A 20,403-nucleotide genomic window follows, 5' to 3' on the forward strand; every position below is an offset into this window, starting at 1 on the left:
TTCAGTTGAGCTACGGACTGGTCCTCTTCAGCCATTTTCCTTCTCTTTTCACAGGCTATCAATGTTTAAATATTTATTCAAACTCTGCTGTTATTTTCTTTAAGATTAAAGTCCCTTCAAACTGCTCACTTAGTGTTTTTATTTTCGTTTTATTCAACTGTGACGTTTTACAGTCAAAACTGACATTTATTTAGTGCCAGAATAAATGGGACTCTTATTTTGAAACTCCGGATCTTCGGTGTATTTTTACTTCCTGGTTACTTCAAGAATAAATGGGACTCTTATTTTGAAACTCCGGATCTTCTGTGTATATTTACTTCCTGGTTGCTGCGACGCACTAGGGCAGGATATATCACTCCGCCGGTTAGCCACTTTAGCAGACACAGTCAGTCCCACTTTAATCTCTCTGGCTAGCAAGGCAAGTCTCTATACACATCCAGCTTGAATTAGTTCGCTGGTCAGTGCTGTTGCTTACCCGACCGCTTTCCTGGTCTTGCTGTCCTCTCTCGCTGTCTCGCGCTGCCGACACTGTCACTTTTCCAGTAGGCTCTGCACAGACACGCTTCACAGACAGCACACCTGGCTGGCTAGCTCCGGTTAATTGCAGCCACTTTTCCGAGTTCCCTCGACGCTTGTATTCGTCCCACGGAGAACTCCTCTCTGAATGTGGCTGTCAATTTACTTCTCCACCACCTCGGGAATCTTTTCAAAGATATTTCTTTGACGCCCGGGGCGTAGGTTTTACAATTGTTCTGTCTACTGACGCCGACAGAAAGGCTGGACTGAGAGACACGGATACCATTCAACTCGTTTTTCTTATTCTTTATGAAAATTTAATAGATTGTAAAACCTGCGAATGCAGACAACAAAACATACATAAATACACAGCTCTGACACATTCAAAGACTAAAACAAAGCGTATAAATGTTATACAAAGCACGCATCAAACACACTAACCGTGGCATCCCTCACGTCCTGGCATCACACAATGAATCCCTACGCACGGTCTCCCACTATTTAAGCACCTAATCACAGCCCCCAATATCCCTACGCACAACTGGTCTCTATACTCAAACAATTCCCACGCAGTTATGAGGCATAACCCAAAATAATGTTACTAATAACTAATAATTAATAATAACTAATAATTATTCAAATAACATTTCAAATAAAATGTCACATTTGTCCCATTTTATAGGCTAAAATATGCACACTGAACACACCCCATCCTAACTGGACAGTACAGTGGGGGCCGTTTCCCCCCTAGCCTTCATCAAAATCATCTTCATCAATGTACAAGTCCACACCCATTGCTCATGATTGGTCTAAACCTCACCTGAGGGCGGACCCCTTACCTGAAGGTACCTGATTGTAAAAATACTGAGATGAAATGAATGATCTGGACTTTACGAGGAACTTTCACTGTTAAGACTTGTCTGACATGCTTGTAAACTTCCTCCTTCTGCAGAAGAATATTAAATATATTTTCTTATACATCTTGAAACGAAACAGGCTGCCATTATTGAATAATTTACTCTAACAAGACACACACACACACACACGCACACACTCACACACTCACAGTACCATCCAACATTACATTTTCCCATTTTTCCAAAGCTAGTTAGGAGAGATGGTTCAGAGTCACTTCTAAAGCTAGTTAGGAGAGATGGTTCAGAGTCACTTCTAAAGCTAGTAAGGAGAGATGGTTCAGAGTCACTTCTAAAGCTAGTTAGGAGAGATGGTTCAGAGTCACTTCTAAAGCTAGTTAGGAGAGATGGTTCAGAGTCACTTCTAAAGCTAGTTAGGAGAGATGGTTCAGAGTCAGTGAAGATTATTGTCAAACTGAAAGAAGAAAGACGAACACAATCAGCAGTGCTGTTAGGTAGTGCTGATTCTCTAAAGGAACACTGTCTCTCTCTTTCTTTCAACCCCTCTCTCTCACACACACTTTCTCAGTCTTTCTGTTTCTCTCTCTCTCTTCCTCAGTCTCTCTCTCTCTCACTTTCTCTGTTTCTCTCTCTTTCTTTCTAAATCTCTCTCTCTCTCATCCTCAGTCTCTCTCTCTTTTTATTTTTTATTTTATTTAACCTTTATTTAACCAGATAGGTCAGTTGAGAACCAATTCTCATTTACAACGACGATCTGGCCAATTGGCAGAACAGAGGCAAGTCTGTACACAGAACACAACACAGTATATACGATACAAAACACGATATATACAATATAAAACATGAGTGCAATACACAAGTATCAAAAAGATCTATACATTACAGCAGGGGGAAGTTATCTTAAAAGCAAGTGCAGTGATCCGAGACAATATCTAAAAGTGAGTGTTTAAAAGTGGGTAATGCTATAAAAGTGGTGAGTTTTAGTGACAACTGCAACGCATTCCAGTCAGTGGGGGCAGCAAACTGAAAAGAATGACGGCCAAAGGAGGTGCGGACTTTGGGGGGGACCAGAGTGATATATTTGTTGGAGCGTGTGCTGCTGGATGAGAAGTTCAGTAGTAAGCAGAGGTAGGGGGGGATTTGCCGATGATGGATTTCTCTCTCTCTCTCTTCCTCAGTCTCTCTCTCTCTCTTCCTCAGTCTCTCTCTCTCTCTCTCTCTCTCTCTCACTTTTTCTGTTTCTCTCTCACTCTCTTTCTCAGTCTCTCTCTCACTTTCTCAGTATTTCTCTCTCTCTTTCTTAGTCTCTCTTTCTTAGTCTCTCTTGCTCTCTCTCTCTTTCGTAGTCTCTCTTTCTCTCTCTTTCTCAGTCTCTCTCTTTTTCTCTCTCTCTCACTTTCTCAGTCTTTCTTTCTTTCTCTCTCTCTCTCACCCACTTCCTCAGTATTTCTCTCTCTCTCTCTCTCTCTCTCTCTCTCTCTCTCTCTCTCTCTGTCTCACCCACTTTCTCTCTCACATTGAAATTGGACCAGAGCAATCTTCTCCCCTTTGAGAAAGTACATTAAACAAAGCTCTAAAGCCGATATCGTTCATTAACAGATGAACAGTTAAAGTTGGGGGAAAGGAATTTCGAGGAACAATAATTCAATCTTCACTTAAAGTCCAGGGGTGACAGGAGGAGAAGGATCCTGCGTCTCTCTGCCAAATGGGCTGGCGTGCGGTCGCAGGTTGATGACGCGGTGTGCAGGACGTCCATCTAAGCCTCCGGTAATGACAGGTATTTGATAATGACAGGTATTTGGTAATGACAGGTATTTGATAATGACAGGTATTTGGTAATGACAGGTATGTGGTAATGACAGGTATTTGGTAATGACAGGTATGTGGTAATGACAGGTATTTGGTAATGACAGGTATTTGGTAATGACAGGTATTTGGTAATGACAGGTATTTGATAATGACAGGTATTTGGTAATGACAGGTATTTGGTAATGACAGGTATTTGATAATGACAGGTATTTGGTAATGACAGGTATTTGATAATGACAGGTATTTGGTAATGACAGGTATGTGGTAATGACAGGTATTTGATAATGACAGGTATTTGGTAATGACAGGTATTTGGTAATGACAGGTATTTGATAATGACAGGTATTTGGTAATGACAGGTATGTGGTAATGACAGGTATTTGGTAATGACAGGTATGTGGTAATGACAGGTATTTGATAATGACAGGTATTTGGTAATGACAGGTATGTGGTAATGACAGGTATTTGGTAATGACAGGTATGTGGTAATGACAGGTATTTGGTAATGACAGGTATTTGGTTAATGACAGGTATTTGGTAATGGCAGGTATTTGGTAATGACAGGTGTTTGGTAATGACAGGTATTTGGTAATGGCAGGTATTTGGTCTACTTGTTTACTAGTCTATCCCATAAACTATCTGGTGAAGTCGCCTGGCCCAGGTGAGTGTGTCAGTTTGAGAGCATCATTTCACTCAATGACAAAGAGCTGCACTGGAGCTCTCTCCCCTTTCTCTAGTGTTTCTGTCTTAAAGGGTCCCCTTTCTCTAGTGTTATTATATTTTTGTTTTTATTTTCTGTTTTATACACAAGACAGACAAACAAACAAACAAACTAACAAACAGCTAACCTCCAGGCATATATGTCTAGTATGATTTGGTTCAAAGCGATTCTCAGAATGCAGCATTATCAGGTATTACAAGGGTACAAATAAAGAATCTAGTGTTTCATTGTTAAAGTGTCGTGTACAGTCATGAGGGGAATGTGACATTCAATACAGAAAAGGGAGATGGAAAGGGATATGTCTACACACATGGGTGTGTGCGCACACATACTGTACACACACACACACACACACACACACACACACACACACACACACACACACACACACACTCACTCAAAGGCTGAATCACATTAACGTACTGCACTACAAAATCTGCTCACACATTCTTTTAAGAGGTGTGTTTTGTATAACCGGAATGCTAAAAAGCCAAAATGCTGCTTCAACAGACATTAATTTCATTCATACATTAATTAATTCATACATTAATTAATTCATACATACTTCCATTTACACAACATATGCAAATATGTATTCATTAGAGGGAAGAAACGCATAGCTCCATCTTATTTGCATGTGTTTTACAATTCATGAGCCCTAATATACTAACATGCTTTCATACATATTAAACCTGTGTTTATTTGGCTCATGGGTTTGAGGTTGAGTCCTAACACGTTTTCTGTGCCTTTGTTTTGCTATTTGATGACATAAAGACACACAGACCACCCAGCCACCCGCCCACACAAAGAGGCTCTGTGTCAGCTACAACTTGCTTTTAATACTGTACAACAAACTCTGTGTGACCTAAAACTTGTTTTGAATGTTGACAAAACCAAACTTAGGATGTTTTCTAATGCTACATCCAAGCCTCTGAACCTCCCTTCCATCACCACTGTTCAGGGCTCCAAGATTGAGTCTGTCACACAAGTACCTAGGATTTACCATTGACGATTCTCTCTCTTTTAAGCCTCACATTCAGCAACTAATTAAAAAGCTGAAGGTGAAATTGGGTTTTCACTTCAGGAATAAGGCTTGTTTTGCGTTCGAGGACAAAAAGAGACTTGTTGCTGCCACCTTTATGTCTGTGCTGGACTACGGCGATGTGTTATACATGAAGGCATCCTGGCATTGCCTAGACTCGCTGGATACTGTTTACCATGGAGCACTGAGGTTCATCACTCACTTTAAAGCCCTGACTCACCATGGTACTTGTAGTTGCCTTGTCTGCCCACAGACTCAACCACTGGTACATCCAGCACTCCAGTTGAGGGGGGATGAGGGGGGATGGCATCCCCCCTGAAATAAAAAACGGTCAAAATCATCCCCCTTCTAAAACTGCCACCCCCCCTTTCCATCCCTTATGTCATTTTATCAATGAACGTGGTATTACTGCTATTTCAACATTTAGTTTTGCACATATTGTCTACAGAGAGTCGTGAGAACAGCACAGAAGATCACCCTCCCCTCTCTGGAGGAGCTGTACAACACACGCTGTCTCAGGAAGGCCTCCAAGATCTCCAGGGACCCGACCCACCCTGGGTACGAACACTTTACCAGGCTGCCCTCGAAAAGGCGGTTCAGGACCTTGGCCGCAAGGACAAACAGACTGAAGAACAGCTTCTACCACAGGGCCGTCCAGGCCCTGAACACAGCAAAGACCTAGGTTCTGGGCCCTGGACAGTCTGGACGGATTGATGGCAGCTGCTGGACTGAAAAAATCAGGTGTAGTGCTGAGGCACAAACATGTACATTTCAAGCCTGCAAACTGCGACACTTTAAATAAATGTGAAATAACACTATTGTGCAATATGACAACCCTAGTCGTCTATCTGTACAGTATAGTACAGTGGATAGTGTACATAGTCTTTATTTATGTAAACCAGCTCCTTCCCTTCTTGTGATTTTTTTGTAAAGTTTTTTTTTTTTCTCTTTCCTAACACCAGGGGAGCCACCCCTCCTAAATTTCGTTGTTTGGTACCTGTACTGTAGCAATGACAATAAAGACCATTCATTCATTCATTCATTCATTCATATTGGGCCCTATTATGCACTTCATAAGTCTTAAGCAATAAGACGAGGCGGTAGATCTAAACTTAAGACGTGGAGGCGTGGTCAAGGCCACTTTGCTATTATGCGTGCGGTAGTGGGCGCCTAAAACCCGGCGCTAAGCCCAGAAATTAGTCATGGGTGTGTTTTGGGCGTCTTCTCAATCAACCCAATCAGCGTGCCAGGTGCCATTCCCTTTAAGAACCGGCTGCGTTGAGTCTTTAGCGCTATGCTATTATGGAAGTCCTAAGAAGGAGGTCAGCGCGCTTCTCTGCAGAAGAAAGTAACAAGCTCGTGCATGAGGTCAAGGCTCGTCAGTTCGCAATCTTTGGAACGGCGCGAAATCCTCCCCGAGCCGAGGTGGTGAAACAGGCGTGGGAAGAAGTAGCAGCGGCTGTGTTTGAAAACGTGCATGAAAAGTCTAGCGCCTAAGAACTTTTCAAACCACTTCTTAGTGCTAGGCGCAAAGTCAGATCGCATAATAGCAGGGGCGCCTAACGCACTTCATTAACATATGAACACTCCCACAATGAGTAATATATGCACGGGAGTCTTACGTCTTATGTGTGGGCGCCTAGGGACACCTGCATAATAGCAGTAGAGCGTATGAATGAATGAATGAATGAATGAATGAATGAATGGTCTTTATTGTCATTGCTACAGTACAGGTACCAAACAACGAAATTTAGGAGGGGTGGCTCCCCTGGTGTTAGGAAAGAAAAAAAAGAAAAAACACTTTAAAAAAAACACAAGAAGGGAAGGAGCTGGTTTACATAAATAAAGGCTATGTACACTATCCACTATACTATACTGTACAGATAGATGACTAGGGTTGTCATATTGCACATAGTGTTATTGCACATTTATTTAAAGTGTCGCAGTTTGCAGGCTTGAAATGTACATATTTGTGCCTCAGCACTACACCTGATTTTTTTCAGTCCAGCAGCTGCCATCAATCCGTCCATAATAAGGGTGGCGGTAGGTCTTAACCTGGCGGTGCGTCTTAATTAAGACTTAAGACGGCAAGTTAAGAAGTGCATAATAGGGCCCATTGAGTTAAATACTGTGGGAAAGGGGGCACGCACACATGCAATGACATTTTTACCAAGTCACTGACACTGAAGTCACTGACGCTGTGGGGATGCTAAATTTGTCCACATATGAGAAAATCCACCACTTCCCCTGATTTACTTTTACTTACAACTTGAGTACTGGGTACATCCTCATATACAAGGCTATTCTTGGGCTCCTACCAACTTATATACCAACCAGACTAAGGGTGTGTATTCACTAGAACATTTGCTTCACTTGAAACGGAGTTTAGGATAAAGTTCGCTTTGCTCTGCGTCGTTTGGAGCTGTGAGAACGCGCATTCGAAGTCGCTCCCGCAGCAAACACCCCTCGGATGCTCCGCTTGAAAAGGGTGGTTTAGCTTCAGTTAGAAACGACGCATCCATCACATTGCTTCACTTCGCTTTTGGTGAGAACGCTGTTCGAGGCAGTCCATAGGAAAACAACAGCGCACGCGTGTTGATCTGTATAAGAGCGGGAAAACTGGCAATTCTACATTTTTTCGGACCAATCAACTACCACGCCTGTTGCTTCGATTGCGTATGTTACTTCGTTTACATGAAGGGCTGTGAGAACACAAATCAGAGAAATAATCTATGCAACAATGTTGCGAACTCATCCACTTGCTCCGGGTCCTGATTCGGACTTTCACGTGAGAACATGACTTTAGATTTAGTAATCTAAAAATGAATTAGACATCTATACTTTCTTTGATTTATTTTTTTGTTTCTTTTTACTATTACTCGATCTTTTCAGTTTGTAAAGCATCTTTGAGTGTCTAGAAAAGCTCTATATAAGTCTAATGTATTATTATTATTATTATCTGAGGAACTACATCCTGCAAAGTGGAAAGGTGGGCAACTATGGACTTCGCTCACAGGATCTGTTCCTATTAACTGTCCCTGGAGTCCATACTGAACTGGGAAAAAGGGCTTTCAGATAAGCTGCTCCCTCCGCCTGGAATCAGCTGCTAAACTACCTGAACCTTCAGGAGCTGGTCTCTCTACCTGAACCTTCAGGAGCTGGTCTCTCTCTACCTGAACCTCCAGAGCTGGTCTCTCTCTACCTGAACCTTCAGAGCTGGTCTCTCTACCTGAACCTTCAGAGCTGGTCTCTCTACCTGAACCTTCAGGAGCTGGTCTCTCTACCTGAACCTTCAGAGCTGGTCTCTCTCTACCTGAACCTTCAGAGCTGGTCTCTCTACCTGAACCTCCAGGAGCTGGTCTCTCTCTACCTGAACCTTCAGGAGCTGGTCTCTCTACCTGAACCTCCAGGAGCTGGTCTCTCTACCTGAACCTTCAGGAGCTGGTCTCTCTCTACCTGAACCTTCAGGAGCTGGTCTCTCTACCTGAACCTTCAGGAGCTGGTCTCTCTACCTGAACCTTCAGGAGCTGGTCTCTCTCTGCCTGAACCTTCAGAGCTGGTCTCTCTACCTGAACCTTCAGGAGCTGGTCTCTCTACCTGAACCTTCAGAGCTGGTCTCTCTCTACCTGAACCTCCAGGAGCTGGTCTCTCTACCTGAACCTTCAGGAGCTGGTCTCTCTCTGCCTGAACCTTCAGAGCTGGTCTCTCTCTACCTGAACCTCCAGGAGCTGGTCTCTCTACCTGAACCTTCAGAGCTGGTCTCTCTACCTGAACCTCCAGGAGCTGGTCTCTCTCTACCTGAACCTTCAGGAGCTGGTCTCTCTACCTGAACCTTCAGGAGCTGGTCTCTCTACCTGAACCTTCAGAGCTGGTCTCTCTACCTGAACCTCCAGGAGCTGGTCTCTCTCTACCTGAACCTTCAGGAGCTGGTCTCTCTACCTGAACCTCCAGGAGCTGGTCTCTCTACCTGAACCTTCAGGAGCTGGTCTCTCTCTACCTGAACCTTCAGAGCTGGTCTCTCTACCTGAACCTTCAGGAGCTGGTCTCTCTACCTGAACCTTCAGAGCTGGTCTCTCTACCTGAACCTCCAGGAGCTGGTCTCTCTCTACCTGAACCTTCAGGAGCTGGTCTCTCTACCTGAACCTTCAGGAGCTGGTCTCTCTACCTGAACCTTCAGAGCTGGTCTCTCTCTACCTGAACCTTCAGGAGCTGGTCTCTCTCTACCTGAACCTCCAGGAGCTGGTCTCTCTCTACCTGAACCTTCAGGAGCTGGTCTCTCTCTACCTGAACCTTCAGGAGCTGGTCTCTCTCTACCTGAACCTCCAGGAGCTGGTCTCTCTACCTGAACCTTCAGGAGCTGGTCTCTCTACCTGAACCTTCAGAGCTGGTTTCTCTACCTGAACCTTCAGGAGCTGGTCTCTCTCTACCTGAACCTCCAGGAGCTGGTCTCTCTCTACCTGAACCTCCAGGAGCTGGTCTCTCTCTACCTGAACCTTCAGGAGCTGGTCTCTCTACCTGAACCTTCAGGAGCTGGTCTCTCTCTGCCTGAACCTTCAGGAGCTGGTCTCTCTCTACCTGAACCTCCAGAGCTGGTCTCTCTACCTGAACCTTCAGGAGCTGGTCTCTCTACCTGTACCTTCAGGAGCTGGTCTCTCTCTACCTGAACCTCCAGGAGCTGGTCTCTCTACCTGAACCTTCAGGAGCTGGTCTCTCTCTGCCTGAACCTTCAGGAGCTGGTCTCTCTGCCTGAACCTTCAGGAGCTGGTCTCTCTCTACCTGAACCTTCAGAGCTGGTCTCTCTACCTGAACCTTCAGGAGCTGGTCTCTCTACCTGAACCTCCAGGAGCTGGTCTCTCTACCTGAACCTTCAGAGCTGGTCTCTCTCTACCTGAACCTTCAGGAGCTGGTCTCTCTACCTGAACCTTCAGGAGCTGGTCTCTCTACCTGAACCTTCAGAGCTGGTCTCTCTCTACCTGAACCTTCAGGAGCTGGTCTCTCTACCTGAACCTTCAGGAGCTGGTCTCTCTACCTGAACCTTCAGGAGCTGGTCTCTCTACCTGAACCTTCAGGAGCTGGTCTCTCTACCTGAACCTTCAGGAGCTGGTCTCTCTCTACCTGAACCTTCAGAGCTGGTCTCTCTACCTGAACCTTCAGGAGCTGGTCTCTCTACCTGAACCTTCAGGAGCTGGTCTCTCTCTACCTGAACCTTCAGGAGCTGGTCTCTCTACCTGAACCTTCAGGAGCTGGTCTCTCTACCTGAACCTCCAGGAGCTGGTCTCTCTCTACCTGAACCTTCAGAGCTGGTCTCTCTACCTGAACCTTCAGAGCTGGTCTCTCTACCTGAACCTTCAGAGCTGGTCTCTCTATCTGAACCTTCAGGAGCTGGTCTCTCTACCTGAACCTTCAGAGCTGGTCTCTCTCTACCTGAACCTTCAGAGCTGGTCTCTCTACCTGAACCTTCAGGAGCTGGTCTCTCTACCTGAACCTTCAGAGCTGGTCTCTCTACCTGAACCTTCAGAGCTGGTCTCTCTCTACCTGAACCTTCAGGAGCTGGTCTCTCTACCTGAACCTTCAGGAGCTGGTCTCTCTCTACCTGAACCTTCAGGAGCTGGTCTCTCTACCTGAACCTTCAGGAGCTGGTCTCTCTACCTGAACCTTCAGGAGCTGGTCTCTCTCTGCCTGAACCTTCAGGAGCTGGTCTCTCTGCCTGAACCTTCAGAGCTGGTCTCTCTCTATCTGAACCTTCAGGAGCTGGTCTCTCTACCTGAACCTTCAGGAGCTGGTCTCTCTCTACCTGAACCTTCAGAGCTGGTCTCTCTCTATCTGAACCTTCAGGAGCTGGTCTCTCTACCTGAACCTTCAGGAGCTGGTCTCTCTACCTGAACCTTCAGGAGCTGGTCTCTCTACCTGAACCTTCAGGAGCTGGTCTCTCTACCTGAACCTTCAGGAGCTGGTCTCTCTACCTGAACCTTCAGGAGCTGGTCTCTCTACCTGAACCTTCAGAGCTGGTCTCTCTCTATCTGAACCTTCAGGAGCTGGTCTCTCTACCTGAACCTTCAGGAGCTGGTCTCTCTCTACCTGAACCTTCAGGAGCTGGTCTCTCTACCTGAACCTTCAGGAGCTGGTCTCTCTCTGCCTGAACCTTCAGGAGCTGGTCTCTCTGCCTGAACCTTCAGAGCTGGTCTCTCTCTATCTGAACCTTCAGGAGCTGGTCTCTCTACCTGAACCTTCAGGAGCTGGTCTCTCTACCTGAACCTTCAGGAGCTGGTCTCTCTACCTGAACCTTCAGGAGCTGGTCTCTCTACCTGAACCTTCAGGAGCTGGTCTCTCTACCTGAACCTTCAGGAGCTGGTCTCTCTACCTGAACCTTCAGAGCTGGTCTCTCTCTATCTGAACCTTCAGGAGCTGGTCTCTCTACCTGAACCTTCAGAGCTGGTCTCTCTCTACCTGAACCTTCAGAGCTGGTCTCTCTCTATCTGAACCTTCAGGAGCTGGTCTCTCTACCTGAACCTCCAGGAGCTGGTCTCTCTACCTGAACCTTCAGGAGCTGGTCTCTCTACCTGAACCTTCAGAGCTGGTCTCTCTCTACCTGAACCTCCAGGAGCTGGTCTCTCTACCTGAACCTTCAGGAGCTGGTCTCTCTACCTGAACCTTCAGGAGCTGGTTTCTTTGGCTGCTTTCAGAACGCTCTTCAGTGACATGGACTCAAGCACATCTGGCTGCAAATGTTTTAAATGATGATGGTTCTGTAGTTTGTCCTTGTCTTTGTTTTTTAACTGCTTCATGTTGGTTTTATGTGTGTAACCCTGTAGTTGGCCAGGACGCTCTTGTAAAATAGATTTTTTATTTCAATTAGTTTTTATTCCTGGTTAAATAAAATGTAAAAGTAAAACACACATTTTGAACAGTAAGCAGCTCTATCCATTTTGCATATTTACTTTTCCATGAAATATGAGACACAACTGCCTCCACATACAGAAGTCATCCCTGCCTCATCATCAGGGTGACGTATAGCATGAGCAGCTTAATAACCATGTATGTCTGTTAGATGAGCAGCTTAATAACCATGTATGTCTGTTAGATGAGCAGCTTAATAACCATGTGTGTCTGTTACATGAGCAGCTTAATAACCATGTGTGTCTGTTACATGAGCAGCTTAATAACCATGTGTGTCTGTTACATAAGCAGCTTAATAACCATGTGTGTCTGTTAGATGAGCAGCTTAATAACCATGTGTGTCTGTTAGATGAGCAGCTTAATAACCATGTGTGTCTGTTACATAAGCAGCTTAATAACCATGTGTGTCTGTTACATGAGCAGCTTAATAACCATGTGTGTCTGTTAGATGAGCAGCTTAATAACCATGTGTGTCTGTTACATAAGCAGCTTAATAACCATGTGTGTCTGTTACATGAGCAGCTTAATAACCATGTGTGTCTGTTACATGAGCAGCTTAATAACCATGTGTGTCTGTTACGGCTGACAGTGTCAGGAAACTAAAGGGACCAAACCAAAGTGCTACACACAAAGCCACAACATGAGAAAATGATCAGAGTCACTGGTGTAGAAAGGGTCATGTTTTAATGGACATCCCTCATACCTACACAAAGAAACACTGAATCAACGAAACCTCCACTAAAAAGAATAAACAAAACAGGCATCTCCCACTACCTCCGTAATCTATGGCAGGGCAGATCAGGAAACAAAAGCAGACCAGTACTCACCGCCCCGCCAAGCAATGAACCAAATAAATGAACATGGGAGAAAAACAAACCAAAACCCACCCCAAAAAAGATAAAAATAGGTCCAACCAAAACGAGTAATCAACCAACACAAAACAAAAAGGTAGGCATTGTGAAAATGGCGACCAAACATTTCCCCATGCTGCAGGTTTTTTGAAGGGCTTGGAGGTCATCAGCCACAGGTGTGCCCCTATTGTCCAATCAGCAGGAGCCGCACATCCCTGGCCCCGCGTCCTCAGACACACCTCCTCAACAGAGCAGATTGGGCAGGGGCATAACAATGTCTTGGACATTTTCACTCCAGAACCAGACAGAACCCGTCTTTTTCTTTTTTCTTTTAAAAAAGTTTCCCGTAAACACAAAGTCGTCTCAAGAAATGTGTGCCTCCAAACGAAACCACTGAAAATGCTGAAATGCTGCCACAAATTACATACGATAAAAAACATTGGCAGATACACCCAAATTCGTCTCCGTGTGGACAAGGCCTCAGTCACCTCTCACGTCACCCTCAGACCTCAGCCCTTTGATAAACCCTCGCACTGAAAGTGCACACTTCCCCTTTGCCCTTTGTATGGCTCAGCTTTTAGACCTGTTTCACCCTGCATAGTGAGAACATGAACTTTGACCCCCCAGCACGGCCTCGTGGTCACATCTTACAAGCCATAACCCCATTGGTATGGCTATTAAGAAGTCTCAAGGACAGCACATAACCTCGTTGTGTAACTATCAGAGAGAGAGAGAGAGATCTTCTCCGGAAGATGGATCACTTAGACCCCCACCAATCCGGCTTCAAGGCTGGGCACTCCACTGAGACTGTGCTCCTTGCTGTCACGGAAGCCCTCCACTCTGCTCAAGCTTCCTCCCTCTCCTCTGTTCTCATTCTCCTTGACCTGTCTGCTGCCTTCGACACAGTCAATCACCAGATCCTTCTCCCCATCCTCTCAGAACTGGGCATCTCTGGCACCGCACACTCCTGGTTTTCTTCCTACCTGGCAGGCCTATCCTACCAGGTAACCTGGAGAGAATCGCTGTCTTCTACACGAACCCTCTCCACTGGGGTACCCCAGGGTTCTGTCCTAGGGCCCCTACTTTTCTCTCTCTACACCAAGTCTCTTGGCTCGGTAATCTCTTCACATGGGCTCTCCTACCACAGCTACGCAGATGACACTCCACTCTTCCTGTCCTTCCCCCCGTCTGATGTACAAGTGGCAACCCGTATCTCTGCATGTCTCGCTGACATTTCAACATGGATGGCTGACCACCATCTCAAGCTCAATCTTAACAAGACCGAGCTCCTCTTCATCCCCGGGAAAGCCTGCCCTCTCCAAGACTTCTCTATCACAGTGGAGAGCTCTACTGTAACTCCCTCCCTGACAGCGAAGAACCTTGGAGTGATCCTGGATAACCGACTATCCTGTGCGGAGAACATTGCAGCAACGGCTCGCTCCTGCAGATTCTTCCTCTATAACATCAGAAGGATACGACCATTCCTTACCATAGAGGCAGCACAACTCTTGACCCAGGCACTGGTCATCTCCCGCCTGGATTACTGCAACATACTCCTGGCTGGTCTCCCCGCCTCCGCCATTAGACCTCTGCAGCTCATCCAGAACGCTGCTGCACGTCTGGTATTCAACCTCCCCAAATACTCTCATGTCACCCCTCTCCTTCGCACCCTGCACTGGCTCCCGATAGCAGCTCGCATTAGATTCAAGACCCTGGTGCTTGCATATCAGGCAGCTTAAGGGACAGCCCCTGCCTACCTGAAGGAAATGGTAACCCCCCAAACTCCAGCCCGCGCACTCCGCTCCTCCACCTCGGCTGGCCGACTGGCCCCACCACCTCTGCACAGCAGTCGTGCTGCCCGATCACGTCTCTTCACAACTCTGGCTCCCCGCTGGTGGAATGAGCTCCCCACGGCTGTCAGAACGGCAGAATCACTACCCATCTTCCGTCGTAGACTGAAGACCCACCTCTTCAGGTTACACCTTAACTGCTCCTCCTGAGACATCTTCTGCCCTCAGCACTACGTCTCCTAAAGACGTCCGCTTTCCCCTCTACTGTGTCCCTAAGAACTTATATCGCCCCCTTGTACTGTTTCTCTCGAATGGTGGACTGATGATTCACATGCTTAGTATCCAAATGTATTGATTGTAAGTCGCTTTGGAATAAGGCGTCTGCTAAATGCCAAAAATGTAAATGTAAAATGTAAAAGAGAGACAGCACATAACCTGGTTGTGTAACTATCAGAGAGAGAGAGAGAAGAGAGAGACATCACATAACCTGGTTGTGTAACTATCAGAGAGAGAGAGAGAAGAGAGAGACAGCACATAACCTGGTTGTGTAACTATCAGAGAGAGAGAGAGAAGAGAGAGACAGCACATAACCTGGTTGTGTAACTATCAGAGAGAGAGAGAGAGAAGAGAGAGACAGCACATAACCTGGTTGTGCAACTATCAGAGAGAGAGAGAGAGAGAGAGAAGAGAGAGACAGCACATAACCTTGTTGTGTAACTATCCTATACGTTGCTGTCATGCTCTCAGCACAGCTGGCCTCTTCTCCATGAAGTCACATTAAACCATCAGGCGTTATGAATATGTCTGTGTCACCAGTAGGAGGCGGGAGAGGAAACAGACAGGACTAATTCTAGACACCGAAAAAAACGTCTCTGTCTCCCTCTCCTGTCCCCTCCCAGGTTCGAGATCTCCCACGTTCACAGGCAAGACACAAGACAAAGAAAACAATCTTTATTAAATATCCTTAAAAACAACAATTCATGTAAGGGAGCCCTACTAATCAGGGTTTACAATGGGAAGTTGCTCTGTCACTAGTGTGACCCAGCCTCACCGTCAGCACCCGCCCCACTCTACGCATGCAACGTGAAATAACTTGTATGGCACTACACACCGTCTCAATAGACGTAACACTTCACTTAACACTGGATTTCTCAAGTGGCAGATACACTCACACAACAACGACCACTTGAATGGACTAAACTTGGCTAATCTGAGCCCCACAATGAACAGCACCAATCCCCCCTAAATTGCACTCCCTTAGTAGGCCTCCAACTAGAATAACAACTATACATATAAATAGAATCACACTAAATAGACAAGACAGGGATGAATGAAAGGGGCTTTAGAATAAAGTTAATTTCAGTCATACCGTTCCGGCCTGGGCGTCCCGACAGGCCGGGAGGAGATTCTGCAGCCTGTGGATGGTGAATCAATGTCGATTACCTCTCCGTCCTCCAGGTTCAAGGTCCACCGTAGGCCTGAGCAGTGATTACTTGAGAGCGTTGCAATTGTTGCTTGAGAGCGTTGCAATATAGAGAGCGTTGAAATAATTATTAGAGAGCGTTGCAATGTAGAGAGCGTTGCGATCCAGCAGGCGTGCAGTAGAGAACGTAGCCACTCGACCGCGTGTCTCTTGGTAGGCAGAGAACCGGAGTCCCCTCAGGCGGTGAGTCCCAGACCCTCGGAGGGAGAGAGTAAAACAAGAGGCAAGGGAGTATTTCTGCAGCTACACACACTGACTATAGCGTACGTGCTCACTTACACACACCCCATTCTCAGGCACGGAACATAATTCCCCCCCTCTTGATCAATGGTCGTCCCGGCCATCACATCTGTATCAGCCGTAAAGGAGGCTTGCCCCGATTGCTATGTCGGGAACGGCGAACACCAGAAGGCTGCTCTGGAAGCATCACGTCTTGGAGGTCGCCAACCTGATCGACTTCCGGTTCTGCACCACCGGTTACTTCCCCCCTCACACCTGGACTAACAGGTCGCGCTGCCATCCCCCAGTCCTCTTCCACAACCTCTTGTCCTAAGCTCCCCCTGTCGGAGCTGGGAGACACATTCCCCAGTCCCACTGGCCCCCATTCCATGGGGCCAGGAGGCTCAGCCTGTTCCAAAGCCACCACCGGGACAGGAAAGAGCCCCATAGCCGAAGGGTCGTGTCCGCTTGGCACCACTGGTGCAGAGAAGGGGAATAGGGGAAAGCGGCGGGTGCTGGACCCTGCCGGAGGCTCATTACCTGGGGGAAACTCTGCTGACTCGTCTGGGGGGGAAGACACTCCCACCGGGCAGGGGCGGAGGTTGTTGCGGTGGAGGGTCCGGCCAGGGCCCTCCTGTCCTTAGGGGTGGATAATGTATACCGGCTGATCAGGGCGTGTCTGTGCGATAACCACGTAGGGTTTTGGCACCCACCGTGGGGCCAGCTTCCCTTGTGCCCGACGCCGGAAATTCTTTACCAGGACCCGCTCCCCTGGCAGCAGGGGTAAAGCCCGGGCACCCTGGTCATATCGAGCACGGTCCCAAGCCTGGCGCCGGGCAGCATTCGTCCGCACCTGTTCATAGGCTGCCATCAGCGCCCGGTGTGGTGGGTGGTGTGGTTCTCCGCTGCGGGGGCGAGACCTCGTGTATCAGATCCACCAGCAGTCTGGCATGGCAGCCGAACAGGAATTAGTGGGAGGTCATCCCGGTGCTGGCATGGATAGCATTGTTGTAGGCCTGGACCAGGAAAGGCAGCTGGTGATGCCAGTGGGTCTGCGTAGCGGGGTCTAAGGAACTCAGGAGGGAAATCAAAGTCTGATTAAAGCACTTGCAGGCCCCATTACCCTGCGGATGATACGGCGTGGTCCGACTCTTCACGCATCCATATACCTCACACAGCTGCCGCATCAGGTGAGACTCGAAGGCCCCTTGGTCCGTGACAAATCGCTCTGGGCACCCGAACGGCTGGATCAACGCGGTCCATAGTGCTTTCACCTTGCTTGTGCTGTCTGATCCTTGGGGGGCACTGCGAATGCGTAACGGGAAAACAGATCCGTCATTACCAGGAGTCGGTAGGCCGACCCAGAGACAGGTAATCAAGCCCCACTACTTCGAAAGGGTAACTACTTTCAATGGACTTCAGGGGTGCCCGCGGCTCAGAGCCCGCCTTACTCACCACACACGTTGGACACTCGGAGGTGAAGGTCTGTACTGCCTTACCCATACCATCTCAGAAGAACCGGCGCCGCAGTCACACCTTCTCGGCACTGGAGTGGAGAGCTGCCCGATGGTACTCCTGCCAGAGACCCTGGGTCCAACTAATGGGTAAGACGAGCTGGTAGACTGGTGTCTGGGTATCGGGCTCCGTCACGGCCCGTACCAGGAGACCCTCCCGAATACCCAGGCAGCCCCAGTCCAGCAGCAGGCCACGAGGGCTGTAGACAGTTGGCGCCGGTTGCCTAAAGGGGGTGGCTCACCGGCCTCCAGTCAACGGCGGACCTGGCACAGGTCGGGGTCCTGCTGTTGCCACTGCCCACAGGCCGAACTCACTGGTCCAGTGGAGCCGTCGACCGGCTCCTCCTCCAAACCCCCTCGGACTCCTTCAAACCCCCCTCGGACTCCTCCTCCAAACCCCCTCGGACTCGCTCCCTGGACTGGTCTGCCCCTCAACCACCAGGGCCGCCGCACTCATAGTCTCTGGCAGCCGAGACAGCAGATCTGTGTTCTGGTTCATAGTCTCTGGCAGCGGAGACAGCAGATCTGTGTTCTGGTTCGTGGTACCTAGGCGGTACTTAAGCACATAATAGTAGTTAGCGAGCTGGGCCACCCACCTTTGTTTGTGTGCTCCCAGCCTGGTCCTCTTCATGCGCGGCAAAGACATGTGTCCTCCGGCGCAACACAGCAGTGGGCTGCTGTTCTGCACAGGTGGTCGGCCGTTGCTAATTGGAGAGATAGACACACTCCACGCATACTCGGACACACTCCATTTACTCACACACACGCGCTCACTTACACACACCCCATTCTCATGCACGCGACATCTGCATTCCTTATTCTAATTATTTGACGGAAATTAAAGGTCAGAACATCAATGAATGTGTTATGTGTGAACTCAAATGATTAGGTTATATAATGCAGAGATATTCAAAGCACCCGATGGTTTAATGAGTATGAGTTGAGGAATAATTTACTACAACACTACAAACAGTTGACACTTTGTGAGAAATTGGTATAGCATATATTCCAGTCTGTAAGAAGTATGCAACATGTGTTACTAACAGAACTACTCTTTAAAACATTTTTTGTTACAGTTCAAATGACCTGTGTTCAACCACTCATTATAACAAACCCACAAGTAATTAATAATGTGAATTTGTGCGCTTAAGTGACAACTGTGGCAGTGGTGTGGGTGGGTGTGAATTGCTCTTCCTTATAATTATTATGATTACAGTGTAAGAAACACTACTTTTGAACAAACTGGAATTAACTAGAATTTCATCCACACAGTTCATCATCAGAGACACAGACAGCCAGAGTTTCAGCGACAGACAGCCAATGCTTCAGGGACAGACAGCCAACACTTCAGGGACTGGTGATTACTGTAGCTATGCCCGGCAACACCAAACCTTTCTTTTGGGAGAGACAGAGATCTTGTCTGGTGTGTCCATCCTGTCCTGTCCGCTACTTGTAAACATTATCTGTTTAACAACATTCAAACACATTCAATCTATTGACAGTATGACGTGTCAATGGAGTGGAGTGAGTTTGTGCACATACAGTACATGGCTCTGCTACTAAAACCACAGAAAACCAAAGACATCTGTCACATGAACGCCCCTGACAGCCTGGCTGGCACACAGCGTGCAGACACAGCATTCACACAATGGAAATGGATGATTTGAGTCACTGATTGGAATCAGCGTCCTTTCACCTAGTGTTCCCTCTCTAATGAGCTCCATGCCCTGATCAAAGGAGAAGGATGAACAACAAGATCTCTGCCAGTGTTTCTATCAGTATCTGTACCAGCGCTTCAGATGAGAGCCTTCAACAGGGGACAGGGGACATGTTTATGAGACACCTAACTCGTAGGGTTCAACCTGTTTTTTCAGGGCATAATATTTTCATATTATGTGGCAGCAGCTGGTGAAAGAGGGAAAGTCGGCAACCGACCAAAATGTTCCGACTTTTTCTTCTGTAAAATGTAAATGAATTGTTGTTGAATTGTTGAAAATCAATGACACACTCGCTAGTCAAACCAAAACATTGCAATGGATTCGGTGAGTAATTCCCACTCCTACCTAGTTAGTGTAGAGTAGTGGGGATTAGTTACCGAATCCATTGCATTGGAACATTTTGATTGGTTGTCGACTCATTCCCCCTTTCACCAGCTTCTCTCTCTTTCCCTCTGTCTCCCTCTGTCTCCCCGTCTCCCTGTCTCTCTGCCTCTCTCTCTCTCTGCGTGTGGATGAGGTATATATGTTACAGTGCACAGTACAACATGAAACACCAATATCTGTCAATTTGTTGACAACTGGAACCTGTGCTTGGTAAGATAATGTCTATTTGCTGTAATTGATTCAGGAAGCTGATGACACACTTGCAGAAGTTCCAATTAAGAAATAAATGGTGTTTACATTACACCCTAACACCATCCAATGTACTGTATGTCATCAATGTCCAGCTTCAAAATAATGAAGTCTTCTCCACCAAGACTGAACTAACCCATGACACATCAAGAAGCACTGTACTAATGGTAAGAAAAGCATCTTCCAATGTTGTTTAGAGGTCACGAAGGGAAATACGTGTGACACGGTCCAGTCATTTGGGCCGCAAGTGGGCAACCAATCAAAATGTTCAGACTTTTCTTTTGAAACACTACACAAAATACATTTCAACGTAGAATCACAACTCAAACTCGCTA

Source organism: Nansenia antarctica (assembly GCF_963989245.1).
Source record: "Nansenia antarctica genome assembly, chromosome: 11".
NCBI classification, from domain to species: domain Eukaryota; kingdom Metazoa; phylum Chordata; class Actinopteri; order Argentiniformes; family Microstomatidae; genus Nansenia; species Nansenia antarctica.